Here is a 15156-nt window from a genome sequence, read left to right as displayed (position 1 = left end):
TAATTAATTTCCAAGTTGTAACTTGGATTAATTCTAGTTTAAGCCAACAGCTGGCTTCAGTGCAGATTTTCTACTTTTTCAGCTTCTGTGCTATTTTCATACCTGTACATTTTCCTTTTAGAAAATTTCCAAATGTCTCCAGAATCATACACTGAAGGGCACTGAGCCTTATCTTTGGGTGCTGAAACCTTCGGTAGTTATTCACATATTCAAATTATTCCCAAAGGATTCCTGATACAAGTCGGGCTTTGGGGGCAAACACCCTGACTGGCAGTTTCTGCTGGTGATTACCAACCTGTTGATACTGTTATTGCCCCAACAGCAAAGCATCTCTGTTACGCATCCAAAGGGTCCGCACTTGGATTTGAACAGGGATTCAGGCACAGGAAATGAAAGGAAAGTTCTTCTTGATTAATTTTAGAGATGAGTATTCATCCTTCCAGAAAAGGGAAGTTTATTCCTGTTTTCCTTCAGAAACCAGAACAGTTTCAGGTGTAAGGAAACCCTAATGATATGATGCCTGCAAAGACATTTCCTGGTAGTTGTAGCTTAGTCCAGAAGCCTTGGATGACAGCCAGAAGTATTTTTAAAGGCATTTAAAGTGCTTAAAAAAATATGAGGATAAAGTCCCTCTCATCACACAGTGCAGTTGCTTTATGACTGTGTCAGAGGTTCCTTTGATGCACTGTCAACTATGATCAATGGCTGTTGACACCATCGCTGGAAGAATACCAGATGCAGGAGGAGCAAAGCAAACTAAAATAGCAGAAGCCGTACCATTCAAACCAGCAGAAAACAACAGAAACTGAACATAAAACCCACAAATCTATGTTAAATTTAAACCCACATGGATTAAAACAAAGGTCTCGTCTGCTCAGTGTAATCTGTGGTATGAACGTAAAGAGATGTAACTTGATCAATACAAAACCATGGGGGTTATCCCACTGTAGAAACTGTCCTCTACCACCACCACCTAGTTTAAAGTTGCCTCATGGGTGCTTTAAACTGAGCCAAAAATAAAATGGCCACACCAGAAAAAATGATGAGGTACACCAGCATGACTGGAAAAACTCTCTTACACAGACAGGGCTTGGACTTATTTTTATCCTTTAGACTGCCGAAGCGGTTTTACTTCAGATGCTGTAGAAGCACAGGGCATTATCTTCTGAGAGTCTTAACTCCGAGACGAGTGTTCGTCTGCCGGCATTTTAAATCACACAGCCAGTTTTACTAACTCATCTAACACAATGCCTAATTCATCTGAAACCCTCTTCAGATTAACAGTAAATAAAAGAATCACTGGATCTCACTTCTCTGGCTGTTTAAATAATTTTGAAAGGATGCAAAATACAGATTATCTCAATAAAGACTGAAGGGCTGAGACCCAGAATATTTTGACAGACCTGCTCTGCGCTCTCTGGGGCATCCACAGCTCACTCCTGCCACGTGTGCTCAGATCCCTCCTAAGAGAGAAGACGCTGCACAAAAAGGAGCTCAGGGAATGCAGGGGCACAAGTTTTAAATGAAAAGAGGGTACATTTAGATCAGATATAAGGAAGAAATTGTTCCCTGTGAGGGGGGTGAGGCCCTGGCACTGGTTGCCCAGAGAAGCTGTGGCTGCCCCCTCCCTGGAAGGGTTCAAGGCCAGGTTGGACGGGGCTTTGGGCAACCTGGGCTAGTGGAAGGTGTCCCTGCCCATGGCATGGGGGGGTGAAACTGGATGGGCTTTAAGGTCCCTTTCAACCCAAACCATTTTGTGATTCTATAAGCCTACCATTCTGAAACGGGGTGGGAACAGCTAACAGCCTTCTCAACATCCCAAACACCAAATACAAAGTTCTCATGCTCAAGTTTTGCAACCAGACCCTCGTTCTGCTCAGGCATTTCAGCGCTCACTCGATGAGCAAACCTCTCTTCTGTAAGCCAACACCATACAGCCCAAGAAGTCACTGTGAAAAAGGGTGGGTTGTCTTTCTTACAAAACTTGCTGCTTCGTCAAATAAAGATTTCTGTACTTACAAATAATCCTGGTTGTCAGAATTCAGGTCTCATATCAAGAGTAAGTCACTATGGGTAGAACACCATGAGGGGAGAGTTCACCTGTACTCTCCTGTAACAGCATCCACAGGAGTACGACATTTTATAACTCAAATGCAAGAATTAGCAAGTCACCGACAGCAAATGGAAAGACCAACTCTCAAGCAGCCTGCTCAGTGCGCTCTTGCACGACCTTTCCTAACCAAAGGCTTTGGGAAGAATGAAATCCCACCCCAGCCAGCTGCATGGCCCTGCTGCACAGAGGAACTAACCTTATCTGACGGATGCCCAGAGCTCAAGCAGCAGCTCTGCCTTCTACAGTGATATAAGCAAGGATTTAGAAATTACACAGGAGGAAAGACAGAGGACTAACAGACACACATTCTTTTTCAGAATCCACTTTATAAGTGAGCAATTAGTTTAATAGAGACATTAACCTTTCCAGCTTGGAGTACTGTCCCCATACTCGTTTCAGGCTGGTCAGGTCATTGACCCCCTTCTCCTCCCAGCCACGAGACTCAGGAGAAAGGCTGCACATTGCAGTGTCCTCTCACAAATTGGCCTCAAATTGCTGAAAAGATCTTAAATTTGTAATGGGAACAAACAAGATGCTATGGCAAGCTACAGTAACTAGTGAAAAAAGAGGCAATGAGCTTACATCCGTTCATATCTCTGGAAAAAGCCAGCCAGCCTGCATCAAGCTTCTCCTCATCCTCCCTTCATCTAAACATCAGGGGAGTCAATACCTGAACCGACAAAGGTGCGTGCAGAGGTCTAGGCTGGTGTCCAGAGGCCCAGCTCTCCACAGCGCAGACAGGTTATTTAAAAAGGTACAAACCAGTCTGTTAGCTAGCGACAGAGCCACTGAAATACAAAGAGCAGGGCAATGAAGCAGCCTCGTGGCCTGCAAAGACTCTCTTGTAGAGGAGGGTTTATAATGGCGTTTTCCCCAAAGCCATGCCTTGTATTCAGCATACTGTAACGCAAGCAGAAAGGAAGAGACAAGCCAACGTTGTGGTTGCTCAGTTAGCTCAGGGGACATCAGATGTTCCTGGGTTTTTTCAATGATTTTTTTTTTTTTAATTTGCTTTGTTTTTTTAAATTAAGTAATTTAGAGGACATATTTAAGAGGGCCAATTCTACGCATCCACTCTCAAGAATAATCCCTCTGGCTCATTTTCTAATTTGTTTCAAAGGAATGGAAACACTCCTGTTTTCTTTCCCGGCCCATTTTCTGTTTGATCCCCGCACCATAGTCAGTACCAATTCCTTATCAACAACCCTGCTCCGCACAGGAACTTGGCACGTAGCACTTGGTCTGGCACTACACAGCAGTCTGAAGACCAGTGTAAAAAGGAAAAAAAAAATTAAAATCTGGTTCATCATTCAAGCTGGCCACCCTCCTCATGGTTTTAACTTCAATGAAATACTGCTCCATGCTTGGCAAGTTTGAGTGTTTTCCAGAAAATGTGCAACACCTCCTCCCTTTCTTCCACTCTTTTTGTAAAGTTGACAAGCATCTGGAGTTTAATATGCCCTTAATGGATTCAAGCCTCCGCTGTAAATAAGTCGTTTGCTTTGCATTAAACAACCGACATCACACTGGCACTTTTGTTCTTGGAGGCGATTGCGGAGAGTTAATCAACAGGGCTCCTGTGATCCGGGTGTGTTAATTCTCATGCAGCAGCTCCGTGGGCTGCGGGGTGGCTGCTGCAGCCATCAGTCACCGCCTGCTAAGCCCCTTCTTGCAGCTCTCCAGTGGGGTTCAGCCACGTAGACCAGCACCTCTGCTAGGAAATGGGCCTCTAAATCAGGTTTTAGCCATTTGCTGCTCAGTTTGCTTTTCCCCCTTCCCCTAGCTCGGAGAGGAGCCACGGTGTTTACTCAACTAAATGCTGCTTCTTCAACAATGCTGTGAGGAGGTAGCGATGATGCTCAGCATCACTCTCGTGCTCATCTCCATCCCTTGGCCACCACAGCGAGGCAAGAGCAGAGTTTCGCAGCGCAGGTCGCAAAGGTGCTGGTGGTGGCACATGGGGCTTCCCACACGCAAAGCGTGTGCCCCGCTGAGCTGCCTTCCTCGCTCCTAAGAGCCCGCTGTGGCGGGTAAGGTAGACCACATCACCCCGATTTATTTTAAGAACTACCAACTGTTTACAGCTGCAACAGCTCATCCGCCTGCCTGCCACAGCGACCACGGGCATCAGTGTCATCTCGCGAGAGGGAGGGATCGAAAATACCTTTGATGATCCAGGCCAACGTGACTTGAAGGAGTTTTTTCAGTTAACCGGGTTTCATACTTCATGTATTCAATCAGATTAAAAAGCACTTCCTATGCACTTAGTACATAAGAATGTTTTATTTAAAAAGCTATTTCAGACTTCCGGCTGTACATCTAGATAAACTCCAAATTCCCTGCAAAGACAGCTTGGAATAATTCGTAAGTGAAAACTGATCCAGCAAGGAATAAATCATTTGCCATTTACTAATAAAATCAAATCCTGTTTGAGTGTAATTATACCTTTGAAATTGTCCGGTACTGCTTTTTGCTGTTCCGGCACAAAGCCCCCTACGCATTTTTTAAAGCGAGTACATACATCCTGATACAGCTGGTTTCTAATCAGCAGATTTCAATGGTTATACTAACCATGAAGAACTAACCTCATTCAGAAACAATGGCAACACGAACCAAGAGATCGTACACCCTGATTTTCACAAGGAGCCATGACTGAAATCACTGGTGCTCATCCAGCTTCAATAGTCTTGAGACACTTGTGCCTACCCTCTGACTACAACAGCCTGAAATGGCCCGGTTTTGATAGTTCCTGGTCTGAGTTAGAGGAGCTGCCAACCTCCAGTTGAGGGGAGGATTAGAGGACAACCTCTAACAGAGGAGAGATGGCCAGTCTTGGCTTGGTGCTGTCTTGGCTGCATTTCTCCTCTATCTGAGCCAATGCCGGCTGGTACCTGGAAGCCACATCTCAAAGCTGTCCACCTCCCAGCCAGGCCTGACTCACACGGGCGCAATTCTCACTCGCAGCATTTCCGGATGATGCTGGTTAAGAAACCACTTCCAGATGAAATCTGAGATGGCAGGAGTCTACGCCAGCCCATTACAACTGCACTGGCTTCTGCGAGTACCGCCTGCAACTGAAAAGCCCGTGGGAAAGCCCCCATCTCCCAGCCTCAGCTGCGCTATGTACCGACAAGCAAGACCCAGATCTTCTCCTGGTCTTTCCTCCATGGGGACAAAAGGAATGGGATGTCCAAGACCTCCCTAGCAGGTGGTTTCAGACTCCCAATAGCAGAGAGTTAGCTCTTTCCATGATTTCCACCTGTCACATTGTACTGGTGTCTCTCACTGCTTAAATATGATTCGTTAATTCACCTTTCAGATAAATTTGATACCATTCTTATATAAAATTCTTATATAATTATATATAATTATTTTATAATCTTATATAAAATAGAGGGAATTACCACTGCGGGTTTGATAAGAAAACAATGATGTTCACCAGGGACAAGATTGATTAATATCTTAATTACTACTACAACTCATTTAAAATGCACATTTAAATCCCCAAATCCTATTTTTCCATGGCTGTGGAAAAAAGTCTTCCCTTGCTCATGGAGAGAATTTGCTGGCCTACACCTCAATCCAATATAAAATGGCTTTTTTTCTGGTAAAGCGTCTGTCACTCTGGAACCTGTGTAAGGTTTTAGATGGGACTGACTTTCCGGGACTTGAGACATTGCCTCCTGTCAGCAGCAACAACTGATACCCTGCGCAAAGGCAAGATAAGACACGCTAGTTTACACCTCTCCTATCAAGATTGAAGCGAACATCTTATTTCACGCTGGCTCACAGCCGCACGTGGATGGTTGTCGCATGTCAGCAGAGATGCGGTAACTCAAGCACTAGGAGGAACTACAGAAACTAGCTCTCGTTCCACAGCGTCCTCCTGTGGCATAATATTAGTATAATGATCCTTTTAATTAGGATGGAAAAAAATTCCCTATGCTACCAGTCTCAGCATGAAAAGACCTAAGATAAAATTGATTCTAGAAAACAAAACCAAACCCCCTTCTATTAATGTGCTCTTTTTATCAGCATTTCCCATAAAAGAGCAAACACTTCACACTGCAGGAAAAACTCCACATATGGAAAGTCTGGAAGAGAAACAAACAAGATTTTATGCATATTTATTAGGCATAAAAACTCCTATTTGCTGAAGTTTCTGCTGAAAGCCACCATTTGGTGATGTGGTAGGACATTCATTTCATGATGAACAATGCAGTTTGCAACGGGTCCTTTTTGCAGCTTAACTTCACATATTTAGCACCAAACGCTGGCAGGAAGCAATGGGTTGAACCAAGGATGAGGTGGTTTCAACTTGAAGACTCTCCTTGGGCTTCGGCATGAAGGCGATGGCGAGTGGAGGGAAGACTTCACCACAGCGCTCCACCCAGCCGCAAAAGGCGAGCTGGAGCAGATGCCTGGTCTCCCTCCTGCCCAGGCCAGCAGGAAGAAGAGGCAGCACATCGAGAGAACACGAAGCTCTCCAGGAAAAAAAAACCAACACTTTTAAATTACCTCAGCAGCTGAACTGGGCTGGACTGGCTGCCAAAGCAGTTTCTCTTCAGTTGCTTGCCTCAACCAGAGCAATGGTAGTCCACACAGAAAGCACAGCATGTACACAGAAACACTCCACACTTTTTTTTCCCCAAATTTTAAGCAATTCACATAAGTTAAAAAAATAATAACAAAAAGTACTACAGTGGAATCGGCATGAATGACACCAAGACAAAGGTTAGCACATGTTCAGCGTTCGGAAACCCATGGGAAGGGCATACCACCACATCCCAGACCGTGACAGCCAGCGAGTGTAATCCAAACCTGGAAGTCAAACTACACCGTAAAATCGTAAACCACGGGGTGGAATTCTCATTTAGCATTCCCGTGCTTCCCCCCCAGGCTCCACAGGTTTCACATTAAGCATATGGGGTGTGATACAGAGGTGACTGTCCCTTACCAGTAACACCTTGGGCAGAACCTTCTTCCCTAAAATTTTTTGCAGGATGTGTAGTCTGACACGAGTCTAGGAAACGTAACACATGATAAATGGCATTCGCAAAAATAATACTTGTCAACTTACACATTCTTTCATTTAAAGAACCACAGAGAAATCCCAGTTTCAAATTATTTTACTTTGTGTGCATAGCCCAGAAGTCATTTTAACAGTGTGAAGCAAGTTAGTCATCTCTAGCCAATACAGCTTTTTTAATTAACACGCAAAGTGGTCTTTTAAGAATTACTAACCCAATAAGCACAACTGCCGAGAGCGCTGCTATTTGCTGATCGCCAACAGCATTCCTGGCACTGCACAAAGGCACGGCCCTCGCCCCAACAGGATTACTGCCTAAAAGACAGAGCGCAGCCCTAGCTGGCTGCATTAAGGTGCAAATGTTCCCAGTTTTAATCCTCTTTTATCGAGAGAGAGGATTAGCGGTTATGCTGGACTACCACAGAAAAACATAAAGGAAGCGTGTTTTATTGAGGGATTTGAGCGAGACGGTGGCGATGTGACACACCACGACCTCGTCTAGACCGAAGCTCAGAGGTGTGAAGTATCACGTTAACCATAATGTCCAGCGTGGATGAGGTCTGCTGTCTTCAACCTTGGCTAGATGGATCACCTTAACGACTTGGTCCTCACATCGCATTAATTTAACCAGATTAGCATATGGTAAAGGCAGACGACGCAGCCCTAACCGTGTTTAATTATCTAACTTCCACCCTAAAATGGCAAGCCTGGCCCAACCCCTACTTGATGGTTCTGTTAATGATGCAGTCTTCAGGGAGACACTTAATATGGTATGGTTGACCCTAAACCCAGAATGAGTTACACCAGTATGACTGTTGCTGGTTTTCAGAGGGGTGGTACCACTTTAGCTGGATGAGGAAGGGTACAGGTATTCAACCTGAGTGCACAGAAGGTCCCAGGCAACGGACTAAGCTGTGATGAGGTCCCAGACCACACACACATACAAAAAAATCTCTCTCCTCCTGCAGTTTTATATGTTTACCCTTTCAATTAATCTGCCTTCCAATCCTGCAATGCATACTGAAGCCCTCTATGTTGTGAGCAAACAAAAAAAATTAGGAACCCAGGCCATTCTGTCTTAAAAAAAAAAATTAAATCCTCTAGGGAAAATGCACACTAGAATAGCATTTGTTTGCCACATCTTATCCTAAGTTTGGGTTGGTGGTTTTTTTTTTTTTTTTTTTTTTTTTTTCTAGCTCTAAGAGGAAAGGTTGTGCATTCACAGGTCTGCAGACAGCCTCTGACATCAACTGCTGTATCTGCACTCACACGGGAAAGAATTTAGGGATTCTCCTCCAGGCTCACAAAAACTGGCATCTCTGGTTACCCTGCCGTGCCCTTTAGGGCATCTGAGGTGACAAGAGTACAGTGAGGCTCCGTTCAGTGCCAGTAAAAAATGGGATACCTCCTCCCCTTAGCACCTGGAACTGGGAAAAAGGAAAGGACAGGCTCCCTCCCAGTGGTTTCCTGTGGTTCAAGGACAGGTCTGCTTGCCTGCCCTGCGAAAGACTGCAGATGAGGAGGAAAAATTCCTCACCAAAACCACTGGAAACTAATGAGCAAAGGGCCTGAAAAGGGGAAGTGTCACCTCTGTAACAACACACCAGGTATGTGAGAAAATCCAGTGTGCAGCTGCGTATTGTGCAGGATTAAGATTTGTGTTTTGTGGAAAAAGAAGTGCATCTACAGCCCAACTAGATTAAAGAGATTTATCTGGGAGTTATTTAAGTCTTAAGTACCTGCACGCTGGATTTAAATGCTGGTTCAAACATTTTTCTCTCTAGTATTGACAAAAAGCCTGTTAAGCAGGCCACCGTGCTCTCCAAGCCTCCTGCTTAGTACTCAGCTGTCTTCCACACGAGCCAAACTGAACACTCAAGACCGGAGCCATTTGTGAAAAGATAAAACAGGGTTCTAACAATCACACACACGAGTACACCCGCTAATACTCTTCTCACTAAGCAGAGTTACTTCCTTCTGTCTTAGTCTGAGAAGGGGCACAGGTCAGTGTGGCTTACAGGAGTACTACCGCACCAGCAGCTGGAACATTCAAGATGGAGCCATCACGGTTTTCCAGTCCTGACCCACCTTAAGTCAGCGCTCAAACGGGGCTTTTCCTGCTTTGAATACACAGCATGGAATGCAAATCCTGTGGGAATTCCAAGTTTTCGGAGTTCCTGCAATGCACAACCGTGCATTTGGTACGCTGAAAACGGACCACGAATTTTTATTTGCTGCTACATTTTGTACTTTAGATGTCTTTCACATTGCTTCACCACCACCTCCATCTACATATGCTTCTCATTATCAGGGTTTAAATATTACAGCTATCACAGGAACATACACCGCTTCCTTCTCAAGCAAGAGACCCAATTTACTGATTTACCTGCCAATTGCCATGAATACTCATGACGCAGAAATAATAAGCCTGAAAAAAGACAACTTGCAACCCAAAGCAACTATGAGAAGAACTTCAAATCAGCTAGCTCTTTCGAGGGAAGAAAGGGAGTAGCACTATTTGAAGTCCCTTCTCCTTCAAAAGGGAAACCAGGAGTTAAAGGATTTTCTTTGTGCCCAGGAAAGCGGCTGCAGAAGCAGCAGCAGGAGACTCTAATGGCTGACGCCAACAATAAACTTATGGGGACAAGAATTAGTTTATACACCAATCCTCTATAGAGGATGTTGCAAGGTAAATAAAGCGTGGAGACTCCGGGGGTGTGGTCCTGCAAGTATTTTTGACCCCGACTAAGGGGAAGTTTTCCAAGCCTCGAAGTCATCCCCATTTGATTACTTTAATTAGATGGTTATGTAATCAACAGTGGGAGGGACTCGGTTTCTTTTGGATTGCATTTCTTGGTCACGCTGGTTACAAGCAAGAAGCACGCTCTAGAAATGAAAATACACTTTTCTGGTTTTCTGCTTATGTATTTAAGTCAGATTAATTTTGTAACAGTACTGAAAAAGTTGAATTACCCTCCAAGTCGCTATCAGTCTGTAGCATCTGAGCAATCCATTTATTATTTATAGGCAATACAGACAGCACACAGAGCAAACAGATAAAATAATTCACACATCTGCCTTACACACAGCCTCACAGAGGCAGAAAGTAATCAACACCCAACAAAAATAATGTGAGCGAGGGAGCAGAGGCTAAGAGCCCAGCACCAAGAGCAGAACGCACTGAGGAAACACCTGCTTTCATCCTCCAGCACAAAAATAGGCTTCATCACCCACTGAAAGCAGTATGGTCTCTAAGAAAGGATGAAATACAGGAAGAAAAGGAGATGCTGGACTTCTCAATCCTATAGAATCAATGCTTGGATGGAATACACCGATGATCACAAGTGTCCTACGATTCTTTGTATAGCTACATCTTTCTTACAGGAGGAAAAAAAAAAAAACAAACATGGTATTTCACTGACATCAAAACGTCAATGCGCATCAGGATGCCTATCACTCTCCTACGTGCTTCACCAAATATAGCCTCCACCTCCCCATTTTCTATCTGTCAATAGAAGGGACTCCTTCTTGGGAGTTTGGCAGGAAACTCATCCACAAAACCAGACCAGCCTGAGCCAGAAGTCCTTCCCATAAAACTAAACGCATCAGGCAATCTCCAAAACAAAGTGGGCGTACAGCCTTGCTTACTCGGCCATCCTCTCCCATCTCCCCCCTTACTAACACTCCTGGCGAGAACACAAGGTCTGCTCCTTGTTATAAACTGTACCATTTCCCGAAAAGATAACGGGCTCTGAGGTTTCCTAGCGAGTAGTGCCATTGCACAGGGACAAACAACTCCAGCCAACCTGCCTGCCTGGCAACTGGTTCAACCCCACCAGTTCTTGGCACAAAGCAAAAGCAACAGGGCCAGAATCAGCAAAACACTACAATTATTGAACCTTGTACCTGAATTCTCCCCAAAGCAGGATGGTGCCTCGATGGTCCAGGTTTAGCCTGGACAGGTGAGAGGTTCTGCCACCCTCAGCACAAAGCCCTGGCAGCCTGCACCACTGTGGACCTTCAAACCTTTCTCCACACCCCACCGCTAACGGTACAGCCTTTACTTTGGAAAGTGGCGAGAGCTTCTGTTAGAAACTGAAGTTTCAGGTGGAAGAAGAGATAAGATGCTAGTAATGTTGAGCATTTTATGGTTTGGAATACCTGAAAAACAGGGGGTTTGCTAGGAAATATTTACCTGGTTTAGATTCACACGCAAAACGAGCTGATGAAGAGATTCACAATAGCTGACACACAAATTCACTCTCTAAAGCAAGTGACAAACAGATTGGGGCAAGGGCGCGTATCTGCATTCAACAGTGGGAATGTGAGAAACTATTAAACTGATCCTCTAACAAACAACTGCATTCAAAACCGTAAGAGGATGGATTACCTTTAAACACAGAAAAACATTGCCCCAGTGCCGAGAGACCGTGCTAGAGACTAGGAGCCACTTGACTCCTTCACACGGAGGGTCTTCAGTGCTTCGTGAGACTTTCAGCAGGATGAGCCTTACTGAAGATCCGGAAGAGCACAATAACCAACAACAGAGCTCTGAAACTGGTGTGAAAACTAAACTGGAATAAGTGGAAACTTTTATCCTGGATTTTGATTTACAATTGGCTGCAGCCAGTCCTAATTTTAGACAAGCATGTTTAACAAATGGTATGTATCAAAGAGCTAATGAAGTTCATTAGAGGAGAGCCGCATGAGTCACAACAAGTATCTGCTTCAAGTGTCACCTCTGCACAATTTTCCATCTTTCTACTACAGTAACTACTGAATAGTAAAAGTAAGATCCCCACCATGCAGCGTTATTTAAAAAGACCAAGGGGTGTATTTTAAAATTATTTTATTAAATAACTCAGTATAACACAGGGTAATCAGTAATACAAAAAAATCTTAACTATATTTTTTCCCTATGGCTCTACGTCAGAGGCAGCATAAGAAAGATAAAGTCTGAGGCTAAATTTTACAGTACCTCTTGCACTGAAAATCACCAACACAAGCCGATTTCTACTGACAGCATGCAATGTTCTTACATATAAAAGTCTGCATTACATTTTCTTGGTAAAATGGATACAGGGACACAGCAGTCACGGCACTCTGCCTCCTTCCTAGAGGACACTTTTCCAGATCAGAGGGTAAGGCAAAAAAAATAGTAATTCCCAAAGCCTTCAAAAGACCAAGAAGCTCCATGGAAATCTCCCTCAGTTGGTAAATGAAGAGCAGGTGGAAGCAGTAATGGAAATATTCCCAGAGCATATACATGCACATGGCAGCAGAAGTTTCACATGAAGTAGCCTAGAAGCAAGATTTACAATAAAGGCAGGTCCAGTGCTCCCAAGCTGGGCTCCTGCAGTCGTTTGTGGTTCTTTATTTTCACCTACAAGGCTGAAATCTTCCAGGCTTGAGCTTGCCAGAAGTGAAACTGGCTGGTTTAAGTCTAAGAAAAGATGATTCAGGCTCCCGAGCGACAGAAAAAATATGGAATTCCAACACTTGGAAGTATTCCTTGTGCCAAAATACCTGCAGTCTGAAAGTTGACACTTGTGCAGCCGACCAGTCACAGGGCATTTATCCAGGAAAGTTAAGACAATTAATCGAAGCTCAATATTACACACATAAAACCCCTGCGCGGCCAACTTTACTGGGAAGCAAAGTGGCCTTTGCTCACTGTAGCTTAATCCTCTATGAACACGTTTTTGCCACACATCTTCCCAATGGAGCTATGGAGAAGGGCAACCTCCGACCGACACGGCACACACTAAGGACTCTTGGTGGTATGGCTGGTTTTTACCAGGATGGCTTATTTACTTCTGGGGTCAGGGGATCTGTTGTTCTGGCACACCGGGCAGCACAGTTGGGATGGCACGGTCCACATCCACAACATAAACTTGTGTCAGGATAACTCACGTGCTTGTTACACAGAGCACAGCCAGGCCAAGTTACCTCCGAAGGAGCATCCGTGCAGCACAGCAGGTACGGAGGGAAACGCCGCGAGTTAATGGGGTCCACAGAAAGATTTTGATTCAAGAGAAAGGCAGCGCTTGCACTGCTCCACGCCAAAAAAGATCATATTGCCTACACACACGCGAACACTGGCTCTATCCAGGCTGCCAACGAACGACGCTTTACAAGACCTGTGCTTCATTCCACCTATACAACGGGAACGTACACCAGGCCACACACTTTGTAAAGCACAGATGCTATTGCGGTACGTGAAACTGTGAGAGCTGCACAAAACACGTACTGGATGAGGCAGAGGGTTCCCCAACTTGCTGTATTTATGGCTTGTGCGTAAGAGCCCGTGCCTCGTTCATCGTAAAACCCGTACATAAATGACGCAAGACTTCTGAAAAACAACTGCGATACAACAAAATACAATAAAACACAACTGCGACACTCTATAAAATAGTAAACACATGTAAAAAATTACATGAGCATATGAGATTATTTAATTAAACACTACACTGTAACACTTCTCCACCACGAACAAGATTAAAACCCTGAAAAAAGCGTTAATATAATCCTGACCTTTCCAAAGTTACCATTATCATATACTTCCTCTTTCACCCTCAATGAAAAAAGAATTGTTGCTCTCAGTTTTACCACAGGTGTAAAAACCTAAATTTAAAAAAAAAAAGAAAGAACAGTTTCTCTCTCATCTATTTCCCCAACATTCAGGCATTAAAAGTTCCATATAACAGGTTTTAAAAATGAGCAACTGTGATGCAAATGAACCAGAAGACAAGGTAATGCTACCGCTAAAGTAAGGATGAACACAAGCTGCCATGATGTCACAGACAAAAACTCTGAAAAATAACAACAGCACACAGCCACAACACTGAAAATACTCTTACCACATCCAGGACACGGAAAGAGGGTCTAAAACTGTGCCTGGACAGCAGCAAGGCTAACACATTAGAGACAACAACCAGAACAGCAATGCCCTTCCTAAGATAAAAATCCTGAATTCTGGAAATAACAAAGATGGTTCCAGTGGAGGAGGAAAAAAATAAAGCAGAGATCCAAATCTTGAGGAGGTGCACAGAAAACATCTCTCCACGCTATGAAAATTTTCTCTAGCTGCAAGAAAGCTAAGACTTAGCAACCCCACACTTACGAAGTCTTTTGAGTCAAATACTTATTTCTGCCCTGTAATTATTATTTACACTAACAAGGTCCTGAGCACCTCAGTCATGAACCAGGTCTCTCCTGAGCCAGATGTTGTATAACCCGAGAACAAAGAGACACGACTTATACCCCCTTTTGGGCATATTAGAAGGGGGGGAAAAAAAATAAATAATTCTGCTTGCGTGTTTAACAGCATTTAAAACTCGCTGTCCTCCCAAGCAGCAGCCCCGCTCCCCAACTCATATACAAAAGGGCAGCGCCGGCCCAGGACGCTGCCAACAAGGCATCCATTTGCAGTCAGAAAAATAAAAAGGAATTAATAAATAAATAAATGGGGGGGGGAGGGGGGAGGAGAGGGATAAAAGGGGAAAAGAAAATAAGAAGGAAGAAGAAAAGCCCCCCAAATGGCTGCAGCCGCGACACAACTTCCCTCCCCGGAGCAGGACGGGCTCACACCGGGGCCGGAGCAACCTGCTCCCGCAGGCTGCAGCACCCGGCTCGGCCAGACGCGTGGGCCCGGGGCCGGCCCGCACCCGCCTTCCCCTTCCCTCGCCTTCTCTTCCCTCCCTCCCGCCGCCCCCTCCCGGGAAAAAGGGCGGGGGGGGGAACACACACATACACGCTCGGTCCCCCGGGCTCCCCCCGGCCGCAGCCGGGAGAGGCCCCCGGCGCCCCGCAGGCCCCGCGGCCGCCGCCCCGCCGCCAGCCCCCGGCCTCCGGCTGCCGAGCGGGAGCGGCCCGCAGCCCGCCACGGGGCCGCGCTCCCCCCCCCCCCCGCCTCCACCCCCCCGGCCGCCCGCCGGCGGGGCCTAGCGCGGCCTAGACGGCCCCGCGGCGGCGCTGAGGGGAGGCGCGGGCGCCGGAGCCGGGGGTGCCTGGG

The 15156-nt window shown here is 45.4% G+C and overlaps 1 protein-coding gene across 4 annotated transcripts in view; it reads right to left on the bottom strand.

Annotated features, from left to right (window-relative positions):
- The window catches only part of NRF1 (nuclear respiratory factor 1), a 75398-nt gene that overhangs the window by 60027 nt on the left and 215 nt on the right, over nt 1–15156 (bottom strand). The window lies entirely within an intron of this gene.

Source organism: Strix uralensis, chromosome 5 (assembly GCF_047716275.1).
Source record: "Strix uralensis isolate ZFMK-TIS-50842 chromosome 5, bStrUra1, whole genome shotgun sequence".
Lineage (NCBI taxonomy): Eukaryota > Metazoa > Chordata > Aves > Strigiformes > Strigidae > Strix > Strix uralensis.
Note: the sequence above shows the minus strand (reverse complement) of the source record. Positions and strands in the feature narration are given on the sequence as shown.